The sequence below is a fragment of the Herpailurus yagouaroundi genome, unplaced genomic scaffold (genome assembly GCF_014898765.1).
Source record: "Herpailurus yagouaroundi ecotype Mexico unplaced genomic scaffold, PumYag 210, whole genome shotgun sequence".
NCBI classification, from domain to species: Eukaryota; Metazoa; Chordata; class Mammalia; order Carnivora; family Felidae; genus Herpailurus; species Herpailurus yagouaroundi.
The window spans coordinates 7,787,770-7,806,593 of NW_024412441.1; the positions used below are offsets into that span (position 1 = coordinate 7,787,770).

Sequence of the window (18,824 nt, forward strand, 5' to 3'; positions counted from 1 at the left end):
ATCTATAAATTTATACAGTCTCAGTCAAAATCTGATCAATATTTTGTTGTTGAATGACAAGTAAACTCTCAAATTTATTTTGAAATGCAGAAAACCAAGAGTATATGAAACTATTAAAAAAACCCACGTTTGAGTATTTTCCTCTACCTTATTTTAGATTTATTATAAAATTACACTGATTAAGATAGTATTGACATGAAAACTATCAAACATCATTGAAAATGAAATGGAGTCTGGAATTTATGCCAAAATGACTGTGTGGAAAAGAACAGTTTGTTTATTTTTTAAACATTTTTAATTGCTTTGTATTTATTTTCTAGAGGGAGACAGAGTGTAAGCATGGGAGGAGCAGAGAGAAAGGGAGACACAGAATCTGAAGCAGGCTCCAGTCTCTGAGCTGTCAGCACAGAGACCCATACGGGGCTTGAACCAAGATCTGTGAGATCATGACCTGAGCCAAAGTCAGACTCTCAACCGACGGAGCCACCCAGGCACCCCAAGAACAGTTTATTTAACAAATAATGAGGGAACAACTAGATATCCAAATGGAAAAATAAAAACCACAATCTCAATCTCATATAAGGATTAATGTGATATGAATCATACACCTAAACACAAAGTGCAAAACTATACAACTTATAAAATGAAACATAGGAGAATAATTTAAGCCTTAGAAATTTTCTGAACAGGACTCAGAAAGCACTAGTCTTTAAAAGTGATAAATTGGACTTTGTAAATATTTAAAAAGTTTGCATTATCAAGAAAATGAACATGAAAGCCAAAAATTAGGAGAAAGTATCCACAATACATAAATATGGCCAGGAACATATATCATAAATATATAAAAATTTCCTACAATGCAATAATAAAAAGTTAACAACATAATTAAAAATGAGCGAAAGACTTGAGCAGACATTTCACAAAGGATGCTGTAAAAATGATAATGTGTCCATTAAAAAAAATTCAACATTATTGATCATCAGGGAAATTAACATTAAAGTTACAAAAAGACATCAATATAAACAGCCATTGGAATGACAAACAGCAACAAAACAACAGTACCAAGTATTGGTGAATACATGGAGCAACTGGAACTCTTATACATTGCAGGTATAGAATTAAAAACGGGTATTTTTAGAAATTAGTTTGGCAACATCTTATAAACAAATTCGTTGTATAAATTAGCAATCAGCTTTTAAGTATTTATGCAAAAGAAATAAAAACACACTCCTACAAACGAACTTGTCCAAATATGTGTCTAGTATACAAATTATAAAAGAAGTAAAATTATCTCTTTGCAAATAACATGATAGTATATAAGAACACATTAAGAACTTCACCAAAAACTATTAGAACTAATCAATGACTGCACCAACTTTGCAAGACACACATTCAACATACATGAATCAGTTCTATTTTTATAGCCTAGCAATGAAAAATCTGAAAATGAGATAAAAAGAACAATTCCATTCATAATGGTATCAAAAATAGTAAAATGCTTAGAAATAAATTTAACAAAAGAAGTGCAAGATTTATACTTTAATAAATTCCTAAACATTCCTGAAAGAAATTAAAGAAGACTTAAAGAAGATAGCATGATCATAGACTGGAAGACTTAATGTTGATAAGATGCCAATTTTTCCCTTCAGATACAATGGCATACCTATAAAAAAAAAAGGCATACCGTTTTTGCCTTGGTCAGAGGAGGGGGAGCATATAAATTGACAAGCTAATCCTAAAATTCATATGGAAATTCAGAGGCCCAGATTAGTCAAAACATTCTTGAAAAAGAAGGACAAAGTGGGCATACTCACATTTTCTGATTTCAAAACTTATAAAGCTACAGTAATTAAGGCAGTATGGTACTATCAATATGGGACTATCATGACAATATGGTACTAGGATCTAAGGTAAATAGACATGTAGATCAATGGAACAGAATTGAGAGTCTAGAGAGAAATCCTTACATTTAGGATCAATTAATTTCAACAAAGATACCAAGAACATTCAATGAGGAAAGAATAATCTTTACAACAAATGATGCTGGAATAAGTGGAAATCCACATGCAAAAGAATGTAGTTGGCCTCTTCATCATAGACACAAAAAATTAACTCAAAATGGAGCATGAGCCTAAATATTAGAGTTTAAACTATACAACTTTTAGAAGAAGGGCTAGTGTATTTACAACCTGCAGTTAGGAAATGGTATTTTAGATAAGACATCAAAACACAAGCAACAAAAGATAAATGGATAAATTGGACTTTATTAAAATGAAAAACTTTGCTCAAATGCTACCATGAAAGCAAATATGCAGTTCAGATAATATGAGAAGATGATTTCAAATTATATATCTGATAAGGTGCTTCTATACAGAATATAGAAAAAACAGTTTTACTTTTTCTTACCAATTTTGATATCTTTTATATCTTTTTTTCCCCTTAATTGCTGCAGCTAGAACTACCAGTACTATGTTGAATAAAAGTGGTGAGAATGGACATCCTTGTCTTGCTCCTGATCTTAGAGGATCTTAGGGAAAACCTCTTTTTTTAATTATTTATTTATTTTTTTTACTATTCAGGATGAGGTTAGCTGTGGGATTTTCATATATGGTCTTTATTATTTGAGGTGTGTTTCCTCTAAACTCATCTTGTTGAGAGTTTTTTTTGTCATGAATAGATGTTATACTTTGTAAATGTTTCTTCTGTATCTATTGAGATGTTCACTCAGTTTTTATGCTTTCTTTTGTTAATGTGAAGTATCACATTGATTGATTTATGAACTTTGAACTATGCTTGCATCCCTGGAGTAAATCTCACATGATTGTGGTGAATTATTTTTTTTAATGTATTGTTGAATTTGGTTTGCTAATATTTCATTGAGGATTTTTACATATGTGTTCATCAAGCTTGTGACTTATAGTTGTCTTTTTTTTTGGTAGGGTTTTTATATGGTTTTGGGATCAGGGTACTGCTGGCCTTATAGAACAAATTTGGAAATTTCCCTCCTTCTTCTATTTGTTTGGAATAGTTTGGGAAGAAAAGTATGAACTCTTTTTGAAAGGTTTTGTGGAATTCACATGTAAAGCCATCTGGTCCTCAACTTCTCTGTTTGTTGGGAGTTTGTTGATTACTTATTCAATTTTGTTACTAGTAAATGGTATGTTGAAATTTTCTGTTTCTTCCTGATTCAGTAATGGAAGATTATATGTTTCTAGAAATTTTATTCATTTCTAGGTTGTCTAATTTGTTGCCCTATAATTCTTCACAGTATTGATATAATTCTTCATATTTCTGTGGTGTCAGTTGTTACTTCTTCATTTCTGGTTTTATTTACTTGAGTTTTCTCTTTCTTCATGAGTGTGGCTAAAGGTTTATCAATTTTGATGATCTTTTCAAAGAACTAGCTGTTAATTTCATTGATTTATTTTTATGTTTCTTTTTTGTTTTTGTTTTCTGTTTTTTTTTTTTTTGGCTTTGTTTTTACTTCTTTTTCTAGTTCCTTTAGGTGTAAGTTGAGATTGTTTATTTGAAGCTTTTCTTGTTTCTTTAAAAAATTTTTTTTTGGTAACATTTGTTTATTTTTGAGAGAGAATGTGAGCTGAGAAGGGGCAGAGAGAGAGGGAGACACAGAATCTGAAGTAGGCTCCAGGCTGTCAGCACAGAGCCTGATGTGGGGCTCAAACCCACAAGCTGTGAAGATCATGACCTGAGCCGAAGTCTGGCACTTAACTGACTGAGCCACTCAGGCGCCCCAGCTTTTCTTATTTCTTGATATAGGCCTGTATCACTATAAATTTCCCTCTAGGATTGCTTTTGCTGCATCCCAAAGATTTTGGACTATTGTGTTTTCATTTTCATTTCTCTCCATGTACTTTAAAAAAAAATTTCCTCTTTGATTTCTTGGTTGACCCATCTGTTGTTTAGCCTCCATATGTTGTGTTTTTTCCTGGAACTTTTCTTGTAATCGATTTCTAGTTTCATACCATTGTGGTTGGAAAAAATGCTTGATATGGTTTCAATCTTACTAAATTTATTGAGACTTGTTCTATGACCTAACATGTTAACTATTGTGGAGAATGTTCCATGTGCACTTCAAAAGAATGTGTATCTGCTATTTTTTGATGAACTGTTCTTATATATATGTGTTAAGCCCATCAGGTCTAATGTGGCTGTATTTCATTGTTTTTCATTGTATTTCATTGTGTTTCATTGTTTCAAGGGAACAAGCAATTATTTCCTTATGATTTTCTGTTGGGATGATCTATTCATTTGATGCAAGTAGGGTGTTAAAGTCTGCTACTATTACAAAGTACTGTCATTTTCCCCCCATATGTCAATATTTGCTTTATGTATTTAGGTGTTCCTGTGTTGGGTGCCTAGATATTTACAACTCTTAGATTCTTTTGTTGGACTGATCCATTTATCATTATGTAATGCCCTTCTTTGTCTCTCATTACAGTCTTTGTTTTAAAGACTATTTTGCCTGATTTTTTTTTTGTTTGCTTTAATTTGCATGGAATATCCCTTTCCATCCCTTAATTTTCAGTCTCTATATGTATTTAGGTCTGAAGTGGATCTCTTACAGGCAGCACAATGTCACATAGCTGGGTCTTGTTTTTTGGTTTTTGTTTTTGACCCATTCAGACACTGCATGCCTTGTGTTTGAGATACTTTGTCCATTTGCATTTATAGTAATTATTATTATTATTTTTAAAAAATTTTAATGTTTATTTATTCTTGAGAGAGAGAGAGAGAGAGAGAGAGAGAGAGAGCATGAGTGGGGCGGGGGGGGGGGCAGGCAGAGAGGAAGGGAGATACAGAATCTGAAGCAGGGTCCAGGGTCTGAGCTGTCAGCACAGAGCCTGATGCGGGGCTTGAACTCACTAACTGCAAGATCATGACCTGAGCCGAAGCTGGATGCTTAACCAACTAAGCTACCCAGGCACCCCTGCATTTATAGTAATTATTAATAGATATGTACTTACTGGAATTTTGTGTATTGTTTTTTTTTATTACATTTGTAGTTTTCTGATTCTTTACTCTGTTGCTTTCTTCCCATATGGTTTGACAGTTTTCTTTAGTTTTATACTTGGATTCCTTTCTCATTATTATTTTTTTTTTGTGTGTGCATCTATTACAGGCTTTTGATTTGTGGTTACCACTTGGTTCACAAAAAAGATCCGATGTAATAGTAGTATATAAAAGTTGATGATCAGGGTGCTTGGCTGGCTCAGTTGGTTGAATGTCCTACTCTTGATTTCGGCTCAGATCATTTTCTCACAGTCATGAGATGGAACTCTGCATCGGGCTCTGCACTTAAAGCACAGAGCCTGCTTCGGTTTCTCTCTCTCTCCCTCTCTCTCTGCTCTTCCCCACCCCCTCACTCTTTCTGAATAAATACACATTAAAAAAAAAAGTTGATGGTCACATAAGTTCAAACATATCATAAAATTATTAAATTATTCCTCCACTGTCAATGTTTTGTGTATATGTCATATGTTTTGTCTTTTTATTCCGTGTATCTAATTTTCATATAAAATGGGTTTTTCTAATTATGTGTTTTAATCTCTAAACTGGCTTGATAAGTAATTGATCTAATGCCTTTATTATATTTTAGCTTCTATCTGTGATATTTTTTCTTTTCATAATCTTCTTACTTCTAGTTACAGTCTTTTCTTTGTGGTTAAAATTTTCCTTTTAACTTTTTTTTTTTTTTTTTTGGTAAGGCTGATTTAGTAGTGATAACCTTTAACTTATGTTTGTCTGGGAAACTGTTCATCTCTCCTTCAATTCTAAATGATAACCTTGCTAGTACAGAATTCTTGATTACGGGTTTTTTCTTTTTAGCATTTTGAGTATATCATGATACTGCCTTCTGGTCTGCAAAAATTTTTGCTGAAAAATTAACTGCTAGCCTTATGGGGGTTTTCCTTGAATGTATGTCTTTTCTTTTCTCTTGTGCTGTTAAGATTCTCTCTTTATCGTTACATTTTATCATTTTAATTATTAGGTATCTTGGTGTGGACCTCCTTGAATTCATCTTTTTCTGGACCTGGGTGTATGTTTACTTCCTCAGATTAGGGAAGTTTTCAGCTTTTATTCCTTCAAATAAATTTTCTGCCTCCCTTTTTCTCTCTTCTCTTTCTGGGATTTCTATAAAATGAATGTATACTTGATGATGTCACAGAGTTCCATAATCCATTCTCACATTTTACTATTCTTGTTTTGCTTTGTTGGTCATCTTGGTTGCCTTCCATTGCCTTGTCTCCCAATTACTGATTTGTTTTCCTACATCCTCTAATCTTCTGTTGATTCTCTCTAGTGTATTTTTCATTTCAATTATTGCATTTTCCTGCTCTGACTGGTTCTTTTTAATATTTTCTTTCCTTTGTTTTTAAGTTCTCAGTGAATTCTTTCAATTTCCTCAAGTGACATCAATGTCATTATGGACATTATTTTGAGGTCTTTATAAGGTATTTTGCTTATTTCTGTTTTATTTAGTTTGTGTGTGTGTGTGTGTGTGTGTGTGTGTGTGTGTGTGTGTGAGTGATTTTGTATTGTTCCTTCATTTGGGACACATTCCTTTTTTTAAAAAAAATTTTTTTTTCAACGTTTTATTTATTTTTGGGATAGAGAGAGACAGTGCATGAACGGGGGAGGGGCAGAGAGAGAGGGAGACACAGAATCAGAAACAGGCTCCAGGCTCTGAGCCATCAGCCCAGAGCCTGACGCGGGGCTTGAACTCACGGACCGCGAGATCGTGACCTGGCTGAAGTCGGACGCTTAACCGACTGCGCCACCCAGTCGCCCCTGGGACACATTCCTATGTCTTTTCATTTTGTCTAATCTGAGATTTTTTTAAAAAAATTAAATCTTTATTTATTTTTGAGAGAGAGAGAGAGAGTACAAGTAGGGGAGGAACGGAGAGAGAGGGAGACACAGAATCCGAAGCAGTCTCCAGGCTCTGAGCTGACAGCGCAGAGCTCTATGCGGGGCTCAAACTCAGGAACCACGAGTTCATGACCTGAGCCAAAGTCAGACGCTTAACTGACTGAGCCACACAGATGCCCCTAATCTGAATTTTTAAATTTGTGATTTGTGGTGTTCATATATACAGTATATGGTATTGACATTTTTTTCATATTGGAGAAAATTTTCCTGTGTGTGTGTGTGTGTGTGTGTGTACATATGGGTGTGAATGGGTTAACAATAGTCTTGATCATATTCCTCCCCAGATCCAGGAATGCCTTAGAAGATGAACTTAACTTATTGTGATACTGTTCCAGGAGTTAAAAGTTAATATAAATATAAAATGTTAACAATATCAGCATCTGGTTGTTGCCTTTACTAAATTTACAATACCTGATTTATGAACTGCAACTGTGTGAATTGACACACAGACCTGGCTAGGCTGCATGACTAGTGTTGTGTAAAAACAGTTGAGAAAAATGTTGGCAGATTTTCTTTGTGGAACTTGTCTATCCATGTCAGCCTTATTTATCTCTTGCAACCAACTTTGCCCATCAAGGAATGGAGTCAAAGACTTCTTGATGAAAATGCCATTGATTTACATGATGCTCAGTACTTGGCTAAACCAATTTTACTGTGTGAATTTTCTTTTTATGTCAAGTATAAGCTAAGTGTTGATTGTCATGCGTGGAGTATTTTAATTACATCATTATGTCTTTTTCTGGTTATTATGCAGGGTGTTGTCTTTCCAGTACCAGCAGTAATAGTTAATTCTATTGTAGGTTGGTAAGGGCTTGGGTTTATTAAGTTTCTTAGTTCAAGCTACCTCTTGGTTGTGTTCCAGATATGGCTGCATAACCAACCCCCCAAATTCAGTGACTTCAAACAATGACAACATTCCTTTTGCTCATGAGACTGCAGTTTACATAAGACTTCATGGGATAGTTCATTCCTATTTTACTTTATGTTAGTCGGGGCAGCTCAAAAGTTAAGGCCGAGAATCAACTAACAAATTTCTCAATCACAAGTTTAGTGTTGGATGGTAACTATTGCCTGGGGTCTCAATCTTTGCCAGGTGGGTTTTTTGTGTGTGTGTGTGTGTGTGTGTGTGTGGTCTTTCAGTATGAGCTAGTTTGGACTTTTTCAGACATTGGTGAATGAGCTCTAAGAGCAAGCATCCAAAAACAAGAGTGGGTCGAAACCAAATAATCTTTTATGACTTAGCTTTGGAAGTCATTCAGCATTATTTATGGCACATTTTATTCATTGAGGCAGTAATAAAATTCTAAGCACGTTTAAGGACCGAAAAAAATAAACTTTAACTCTTGGTGGGGAGTGACAAGGTTCTAGGAAGCATGTGGGACTGGAAATACTGCTATAGCCATTTTGGGAAAATACATGAGAGGAAGACCGTCTGGAATTCAGAGAATACAAACAAAGGTAGGAAGTTGGGCAGGTAAGCAACTGTGCTTCAAATGGATGAGAAGTTACTGAACTAATATCTCAGTGAGAATGTATGGCAGGTAGCCATGAAAAACAGTAAGGAAAAAGTGAAGGAAGTGGGAGATTTTAGAATAAAAATTTAAAACATTCAGTGTTTTCTAGGCACTCATTTTTTTGAGCAATTAATTTACTGTGATGAAAATTATTGTGCTAGTAAGTCCTTCTAAAAGGAATTAACAAATTTGGATGAAATCACAAAATTGGCTTAGAATCTAGAAAAATATTTCTTAAACTTCTATCTATAGACTAAATAATGGTCATAGTGTATGTTTTAATATACAACCAAATCACCAATTTTGGATAAATTAAAAAAAATCAAGTTTAGAGCAATAAAAATACATGCATAATATTTATAAAATAAAAATAATTTTTATTTAGTTACTGGGATGATATTTGAGTCATTGAATAATGTATATATTATTTATTAAATTATAGCTACCTGAAGCCATAGATCACATTTCACATCCAGATGTTTTTTTCTCTTACTCCTTTTATTCTTCTACATTAGAAAACACTAAGTATTAGAGATCATCGAAAAAGGCGACTGTCATAAGGTGGCACTGTCAGATAGTTCAACTTTTAGGATAGAATATAAACCTAAAAATTATGGGGAGATTTGTAAGCAAAGACCTCAGCTTTGGGTTAAATGCTCAAAATGAACATATCACCTTTGAAAGCAGAAAGATTGAACGTTTCTTAGAATAGATGGTGAATGATAGCATTGGTTTCATTCAGCTTTGGAAAATTTCACACTCTTTTGAAATGTTTGGTTTTGCCTAAAAAAATATGCCCAAGAATGCACTATCATCTTCTTTTCCCAATGGGTGAAACAAAGCAAGTGTTAGGAAGGAATGAAATTATCTTAGATTGAGCCATTCATATCACAGATTTGTCTTTTTAAGAAAGTATCTTATTTTCAACATATTACAAAATCATAATATTTTAGAAACCTTAGGTTCAACCTACTAAATATTCTGAATATATTACTGAAGTATGCTACCTAATCAAGTCATATAAAGTAATAGAATTTTTTAAATTATTGCTGTAATGAAGGAATACTATTTTTTCTCTATTTTGTAAAAAGTTCATTTAAGTACATTTCCACTCAACAGCCATTATAATCCAGTGTTGACCAGCAGAGTTGTGCATTGATGTTTATTTTTTCCAAAGCCACTGAAATGTCATAGACTCAGTGGCTTCAATTTAATTCTATTTGTGTCTATGCTATTTCCTTTAATACTGAATTAGGAACAATGGACCAAAACCTGTTCTTTGAAAAGGCTGTGTACGGAATGACATTCAGGAAAAACTATTTCTTCCCTTAGTAATATTATTCCATGCTGTATACATAGTAGATGCTGATCAGTACTATTTCTGATGTATCTTTCCTCAGTCAACAAAAAGTTACCTGGCACATTTCCCTTGTACATGAATTATATTGATGTCAACAGCAGATTCATACTCTGAGCGTAAGTGATTTTGTATAACTCTAAGTTTAAATGTCTAATGGCATACATACCATATGGGGTCAGGGTAGATTGAGGGGAAGGGTAGTAGATCAGGTCAGAGAGATAATAGGGGGCAGATTATGTACAGTTTTGTGGAGCATGATAAGGAGTTTTGGAGTTTCTATTTTATTCTAAGTATCAAGGGAAACAGTGGGGGAGGGGCTTGAAGAGGAGTCACATAAACTGTGTTACATTTTCAAAAAATGACTTGAGCTGTTATGTGAATAATAGTCTGCAGGAGGCATGGGTAGGAGCTATGTGGTGTCTGATAGGTCTGTTAAGCATAGTCTAGATTAAAGTTGATGATAGTTTGGTCTAAGGCAGTGTTTCTCAAACTTGAGCTTCAGAATCGCATGGGTCCTCATTAACACAGATTACGGGGCTCCATCCTCACAGTTTGGATTTGATGAGTCAAAGATAGTAGGATCAGTGCATTGTCATTCTCAGTGTGGATAATTTGGTCCTTGAGGGGGTGAGGTGGATTGATAGGTGGGATTTTGAAATTGATGTTGTAGAAAGTGTTTGGTTATGAGTACAACAAGCTTCAAGATACAGTAACAGAATAGGTGACTAAGGTGTGATGGAGGGTAAGATTACTAAAATAATGTCAGTGAATTTACAGGGCAGGTTATTGTTAGGATGACTTATGTGGATGCAGAAATAATAAAAAATTAGGACAGGAGTAGTGGTAGAGAGACAGTGGGAACCAAGAGTTGGAGTCTTTAGGGAAGGAGAGAGAATTACTCTGATGTCTGTAGTTAACAGCAGTAATGAAGGGTTGGTAGTGCTATGATCTGATGGCATGAAACTTTAGGAGGATTTATGAAGATTTTAGGAAACTATAAGGCCTCATGTCATTGAATATGGAAAAATAGTAATTACTAAAGAAGGTTGTTGGGAGACAGAAAGATTTTGTTTGGAGCAAGAAGGTGAAACATGTATTTGGGGTGAAGTGGTATGATAGACGGCATTTTGCTGATGACAGGTGATTACTTAGATGATCAAAGGCTTTTAGAATGTGTGGGGTAGGTGGCTGGTCTATGGTAGGCAGGGTATAAAACTGTAACCAGGTGAGAGTTCAGGTGAAAAGGGATAGCCTAGAGTCTAGGGCTTCTTGTGATAAGAAGTAAATAGGGACATAAGGTATGATTTAGGTGGGATGGTAAGATTCATGGCTATGGCTTTGACAGCATCAGCAAGAGCTCAGAGTCTTCTGTAGAGTGACTCTTGTAACAGGGAATAATACTCAGCTCCACATTTCATGGCTCCATGTGGTAAAATATTCCTGGCCTTTCTCATTACACTGTACTGACTCTCATTCCTGTTAGGAAGGAGAGGACTATGTGATTTGGGAGTTTGAAGAAGGATATGGGTATGCTCATTTCAGCCCTGTTTTTTGTTCTTAGGAGAGCTGCCCTCAGCTCTGCTCCTGCCTTATAAGAATGGCCTTGCCTCTTCCAGGGAGACCTGTGCTGTACAGCTTTGCAATAAGAGAGGTAATAGGTCTAATTTGAGAAGATTGTTGTCTAAAGTCATCATCTCCAACACAGCTTTTTCAGCAATAACTTTGATAATTTTCTACCTAGATCTCTTGACTCAGAGAAGGAGAGTGTTTTTTTTTTTTTTTTCGCATTAGCATCTAATGCAGAACCCCCAGGAATGCTTTTGTATCAACCCATTTTCAAGTCTGTTTCCTCAGGCTGTACTGATTCTTTACTAAGCTCTTAATTGTCCTTCAAAAAATCCCCATATACTTACTATAGACAGAGTCAGTTTCTGTTGCTTTAAACCAAGCACCATAACCAGTACAATCATTTAGCCCTTGTTCTGGACATACTTAATTGGTTTGCCGGAAAGGTTGTCGTGCTTTGCTTGAAAATGGCTAAAATGGCTACATGTTACTCTTTGACATTTCAGTACAGACAATGCACAGTGGAATGGATCATCAGTCCAGGAAAATCCAATTTTCAGATAATTATCATTGTACTTTGTATTCCTACTCTGCTGTTTTGACTGTTTATGCTAAATCCTCATACTTACAGATAGATTCACTTGACTGAGCATGTACAGATTCACTTTCTATGGTCTTTCTGAAGTCAAGTTCAACTATGTTCATGACATTCTTATGGGTTACACTTTTTACATTATAGCTTTCAAACTTAAGTTTATTCATCCACGTACAACATTAGAACCATTGTTCTATTTGGGGAAATTGGTGGCATAATGATGTACTATAGTACCAATGAAAGTACAAATTTAACAACTGGAAACATTTACAGACAAATGTGAATACTTTGGCACAGACTGACTGTATACTGTCAACAAATATCAGCCAAAATAAACTAACCAGTGTCCTCTTTGAAGCCCTTCTGTGACTTTTACAGACTTAATGATTGGTAAGAATCTTACAGGAAGTCTGTGAAAATCATTACTAATTTTATTGTTCTGGATATCTAGTGCTGTATAAAAAACTATCTCCAAGCTCAGTGCCTTTAAACAACCTCAAACTACATCTTACAGTTCTGTGACTTTGAATTTGAGCAGCTTGGCTGGTTGACTTTCCTGCTCCACATGGCACTGACTGGTTTCATTCCTTGGCATTCAGTGATGATGGCTGGGCTGGGGGTTCCAAAATGCTTCACTGATATGCCTGGTACTTTAGTGGGAGTGACTAGAAAACTGGGATTAGATGGGACCTCCTCTTTTTCCAAGTGTCATAAAATCTTTGCTTGTGGGGTGTAAAACAGAGTAGGTAGGTGGTTTCTAATAAAGTGGTTTAGGGACCCAAGAGTGACTGTTTCAAGAGATGCAGGTGAAACATTTAAGACTTGTAGTAGTAACACAGACTTAAAGGTCCCTGATAGTCAATTTTATGTTCTATTAATGAAATAAGTCACTAAGACCTGGCTGGCTTCAAGGGCAGTAGAATTATACTACCTCTTAGTGGCAGAAATGTCAAACATGTTATGGCCATCTTTTATGCACACTGTGAAAGTAATTAAATGAATGTGAACAGCATTGTTCCATTGCTTTTGTCTATGAAATAAAATTGCCTGAGGACTGCTTGACCTTTGGAACTACCACTACTCTGTGGAACACATTTTGAGAAAAAAATTGTCTAGAAAATGAAGGTGGCCTAAAAAAACCATAAAGCTCCTGAGTACAAGTGCTAATTAGGACCATGTGGTATGATCTTCAGCTCTCTTATGGAGGCAGTGGAGTGTAGTGGCTAGTGTGGTCTTTGGAGGCAGATTGTGTGGAGCCAGGTACTAAGACTTGTTAGCTGTGTCATGTGGGCAAAGATCTTGATTTGCCTTTTTTGTATCTCTCATTTTCTTCCTCTCTGTACGGAAATAATAATATCTCTCTCTTCAACAGGTTGTTTTGTGAATTAAATGAGAAAAGAAAAGTAAAGAATTAAGTACAGTGCATGGCACATGGCATTACTCAATATATGTTAATTATAATTATTAATATTGATACATTTATTTAGGCTCCTGAGTCTCGCTGAGTATTTCCTTAAGAACAACAGATACTTAGGGTATGAGCTATTGAAAATGCTGGGCTCTTCACTGATTGTTTTGTGTTGCCAGTTAGATTTTGTTCTCTTGACCTCTGTAGCAGGGGACCAAGAGAGAGTTAGGCTATTCGGACTCCTGGGCTGATAGAATACAATGGAGAGATAGATATAATGGGTGAGAGATAGATATAATTAAGAAACAAAAACCCTTGATTTTTTAATTTTTAATTTGTTGTTTTGTTTTAAGTAAGTTCTATACCCAACTTGGGGCTTGAACTCAGGACCCTGAGGTCAAAACTCACATGCTGTGTGCACTGAGACAGCCAGGTACCCCAAGAAACAAAAAACAACTGAAACCAAATAAAAACAAAGCATACTCTAGTGTTTTAGGAAGATTCTGTGTATGCTCTTCCTTTCTTCTAACTTGAATTTGTTCATGGACCTTTTTCTGTGTTGAATACTTTGAGCATTGCATGGGTAGTAAAAAAATCCCATATTAAGGTCTCAAAGCGTTTGTTCTAGGGTTTGCTCTATCACTTGGTTTTGATTTGGCTCTGTATCTGACACAAATCTACACAAATACTGGCTTAAGCAAGATAAAATTTCTTTCCATATCATATAGGAATAGGCACTTGAGAGCTAGTATGGCAGCTTGTAGTTTATAGACCAGGTTCCTTTCATCCTATGAGTCTGCCACATATAAGTTATATTCCTAAGGACAGGCTACAGAATGACTTCTCGAGCTCCAAACATTATGTTTGATTTCCTGGCATCAGAAAAGAGGAAAGGATAATGGTGTGCCTCCTCACTTTAAGAATACTTCCTGGAGGATTCAAAAGATACTATTCTTTTTATAGCCCTCTGAGTTTCTTTCTGACACCAAATATGTGGTGTCTTATTACACTAATTCTCAAATTCTTGGACGCCAAGCGTCTTAAAATTTAATTCACTTTAGACAGTATGTACCTGGAATTAGCATCAAACCTCACAAGACTGCCTTCAACTTCAGAAGCCAGCTGCAAAGGGTGTGCTAGGCTACCCACATGGAAGTGTGTGAAACTTAGGTCTCATTGACTACAGATTTGGAGTTTCCCATAATTCCCCCCTAAGATATACTAATTAGCTAGAATACTCACAGAACCCAGGAAAATATTTTATTTAACGTTTACTTGCTTATTATACAGGATACAAATGAACAATTAGGTGAAGATGTACTTCTTAGAGTGGGCTCTGGAAGGGTCTTGAATGCAGGAGCCTTTGTCTCCGTGGATATGGGGTATATCATCTTCCCAGAATGTATGTATGTTCATAAATCCAGAATATCCCCAGTCTCATTGCTCGAGAGTATTTGTAGAGTTCAGTCTTCACCCCTCACCTTGGGTGTCTCAGTGGTGCTGGAAGTTGCAATAATCCTATTGGATGTTTGGTTTTTCTTGTGGTATTGAAGCTCAAATGGAATATTAATAAACAATACTCAAAAAAAGGTACAACATGCGTTTTAGGTCCTGGTTTTGGTAATATGTAAGAAATGAATTTTTGATGTATTACCATAAAATTTTATTAATATATACCTCTAAAATGTGTATACACTTGTTCACTGCTCTAAGCCATATCTCCTCCTTTCACCAATTTTGACATTACTAAAAATGGCTTCATGGCATGTTGTAGCTTAATTGGAAACATTTTATTTCTCAGTATTACATAGAATAATGGTGCCCCTTACATTTGATGGATTTTTAGATTTGATAAGATAATATATATGTATATACAGATTTAAATGTAGTAGTAGGGTAGCCAAAGACAATTCTAGCTGCCTAGTTCCCTATAATACAAATTTCATCCCCAAATAACACAGAATGGTAAAAAAATAAAACTGTACAAAAATCACTTAAAATAACTTGAAGTCAGAGAATGCCCAAATTTCAAAATAACTAAAAGTAAAAAGAAAAAAGGAAAAAAAAAGAGAAAGATCAAATCCCAGTGAGTGATCTCTTATCTTCCTGCTCTCCTGCAAGGCTTTGTGGCATTAAGAGACAGGCTTTAAAAAACTGCAGGAAAGAGGAGAGAGGAGCCAGCAATTGGCCTAAGGTTGGTTTAAAATCACCTGCAGAAAGAGCAAGTCCATGCTAAATCTGAAAATGAGAAAAGAATTTGGGGCATATTAGGGCATGGTCTGCAAGGAAATGACTAAAACATATATATGATTTGTTTCTCTATTTCCTTCCCTCCCTCCCCGCCCCCACCCCCCGCTTTTTTTTTCTGGGTCATTGCAAAATACAACTATTTCTTATATCCAAAATTAAGAAATTCTTTGAGAGACAGGAATCTTGCCTTTTATTAAAACCCCTTAATTGATAAAGACAACTTTAAGTACAAATGCTTTCATGTGTAGTAAATGGATCAGGAAAACAGACTAAGGGCATAATTCACAGATGGTTAATGAGCTCAAAGTATTTAAAATTAAATCTGGTGAAAAAGCAACAACTTTCACAAAGAAATGTGTTTGCATCTTTGGGAAAACTGAGGTACATGGAATCAAATAGTTTAAAAAACTAAGTTTTGGGGCACTTGGGTGGCTCAGTCAACTAAGGATCTGACTTTGGCTCAAGTCATGATCTCATGGTTTGTGAGTACGAGCCCCGGGTGCAGGCTCTGTGCTGACAGCTCAGAGCCTGGAGCCTGGTTAGGATTCTGTGTCCCCCTCTCTCTGCCCCCATCCCCACTCACCCTCTGTCTCTCTAAAAAAATAAACAAATATAAAAAAATTTAAAAAAGAAAGCAAGCTTTTTGACACAATGTATATAGCCAAAAAAAAAAAAAAAAAAAAAAAAAGAATCCTCTATCTTGTATTAAAGGGGCTGTGACTATTCTAGGTTTAAAATAACCTTTGAGCCTCCAACATTATACAGGCAAGAAGCCTTGTAATGCTCCTCATGGATGTGATCAAGAAAAAAAAGGAAGTGGAAGGATGTACCAAAGTGTAAAGCTAAGAACCACAGACAACAACAGATTATGGTGATAAGACCAGGGTCTAAAAGGGAACATTTCTTATTTCTTACCCCTAGAGAAGGACCCTGAGGACAAAATTACCCTATTTTGATTTCAAAACTGCTGTGGGTCAGGAATAGCTATGTGCCTTGCATTCTCTTTTCTTTTTAGAAAACCTTATTTTACTTATTTTCCTGGCTTTGTTGAGATATAATTGACATATAACATTGTGTAAATTTATGCTGCTCAACATGATTTAATATATGTATATATTTAAAAATGATTACCACAATAAGGTTAACACATTCATTATGTCACATAGTTACTTTTGTGTGTGTGTGTGTGTGTGTGTGTGTGTGTGTGTGTGTGAGTGTGTGCGTGTGTGTATGGTGAGAACCTTAAAGATTTACTCTCTTAGCAACTTTTAAACTTTGTGGATGCCAAAGGGAAGTCTTCAAACATTGGTGTGTAAGATGATGGATTGTAGTGAATTGTATTATTGACTCCAGTCATTTGCTGACTTTCTTGAGAAAGAATTGTGCATATTCACTGTTTGTAACATAATTTGCATTGCCTCAAATTTGTAGTGCCTTCTGTGGGAGGTGTACACTGTTCTATCCCACTGATGAGGAGTTTTCTTAATGAGGCTTTCTTTAGGTGTGGAGTATAAGTACAGGAGAGTTGAGGATAAAAAAAGACACGTAGAGCAGAGAAATTCTGACTTGCAGCCGTAGTAAGAGGAAGGAAGATAGGAAGGAAGGAAGGAAGGAAGGAAGGAAGGAAGAAAGAAAGAAAAATTTTAGTGATTGTAACCTAGAATATCCTTGTCAAAGAACTTTCTGCAGTAATGGGAATGTCTGATAACAGCTATCCCACACTGAGCCCTTAAAATGTAGCTATTGTGACTGAGAATCTGAATTTTACATTTTAATTAGTTTAAATTTAAGTACCAACATATGGCTAGTGGTTACCATATTGGGTAGTGGCAGCCTATAAACCAACTATAGTTTTATCTCCTAAGGGGAATATCAACATATATTGAACACTAAAATCTCAATTACAAAAAAGAACAATACCTTTGTGTTAATAATATAGATTAATATAAATAACTATGCCTTACCAGAGTTATTCATTCATTTCATTCATGTTTTCCTTCCTTCAATAAATATTTATTGGGCACCTACTATGTAAAAGTTGATGGCTGGGCGCCCACATCATTTTATTAAGATAAATAAAAAAGAAAGAAAAAAGAAACAACTCCCCTGTGCAAAAGAAGTCCAAATAATAAATGTAGATACTCTGCCATCAAAGACATAGAACATAATTCCTCACTGCATAAATGTGGCTTGTCCATGGTGTTTTCCTTCCAAAGAAGGAGGTAAATAAAACGAGTAATTTTACAATGCAGAAACTTGACAAACATTACTTTAGCCAGATGATAAAGGTCAACATCAATAGTGATAAGCCATGTTGACAGTACATTTGATACAATGTGATAAAAATGTCACTTAACTTCTGTAGTACTCCTCCTCAAAACACATAACCCAAGTCTAATCATGAGGAAAATATCAGCAAAATTGCAATAGAGAGGCATTCTAAAAATATTCACCTGTACTCCTCAAAACTGCCAAGGTCATCAAAAACAAGTAATGTCTGGTAAACTGACCTCATGTAGAAGAGCCTATGGAGGCATGATATCCAAAATACATGTGATAACTTGGGTGGGACTCGGGACAGAAGAAAGACCTGAGGTAAAAACCAAGGAAATCTGAAAAAAGTATGAATTTTAGTTAATAATAACATATCAATATTGGTTCATTGATTATAACAAATACACCTGTTTTTTTTTAATTAAAAAATTTTTTTAGTGTTTATTTTTGACAGAGAGACAGAGCATGAGAGGGGGAGGGGCAGAGAGAGAGGGAGACACAGAATCCAAAGCATGCTCCAGGCTCCGAGCTGCAGCACAGAGACAGATGTGTGGCTCAATCTCACAAACTGTAAGATCATGACCTGAGCTGAAGTCGGACGCTCAACCAACTGAGCCACTCAGGCACCCCTATACCTGATTAATAGTAAGGGAAACTGGGTATGTGGTCTATGGAAATTCTCAGTACTGTCTTTGCAACTATTATACAAATCTAAAACTATTATTTAAAAAAGTTATTAATGAACAAGCATGTAGTGAATGTGAAAGATGAAAACCAAGATAGGGTAGCCAAATAAAGAGAGTGGTCCTACAATTACAAGTGATAAACTTCTGGCCTAAAGATTATCAGTGATCAAGTAAGTTGATAGAAACTTGTTCTTTAGATTTAGTAACATGGTCATTTATG

General features: G+C 35.4%; 1 long non-coding RNA gene across 1 annotated transcript in view; it reads right to left on the reverse strand.

Annotated features, from left to right (window-relative positions):
• Nucleotides 1–1,607: 1,607 nt before the first annotated feature.
• LOC121016296 (uncharacterized) overlaps nucleotides 1,608–18,824 on the reverse strand; it is an 887,083-nt gene continuing 869,866 nt past the window's right edge. The window contains exons 5-6 of the long non-coding RNA XR_005784209.1: nucleotides 18,155–18,256; nucleotides 1,608–1,663 (exon numbers count right to left, since the gene is read on the reverse strand). This is a non-coding gene — a long non-coding RNA (uncharacterized LOC121016296). The remainder of the gene's footprint in view (nucleotides 1,664–18,154; nucleotides 18,257–18,824) is intronic.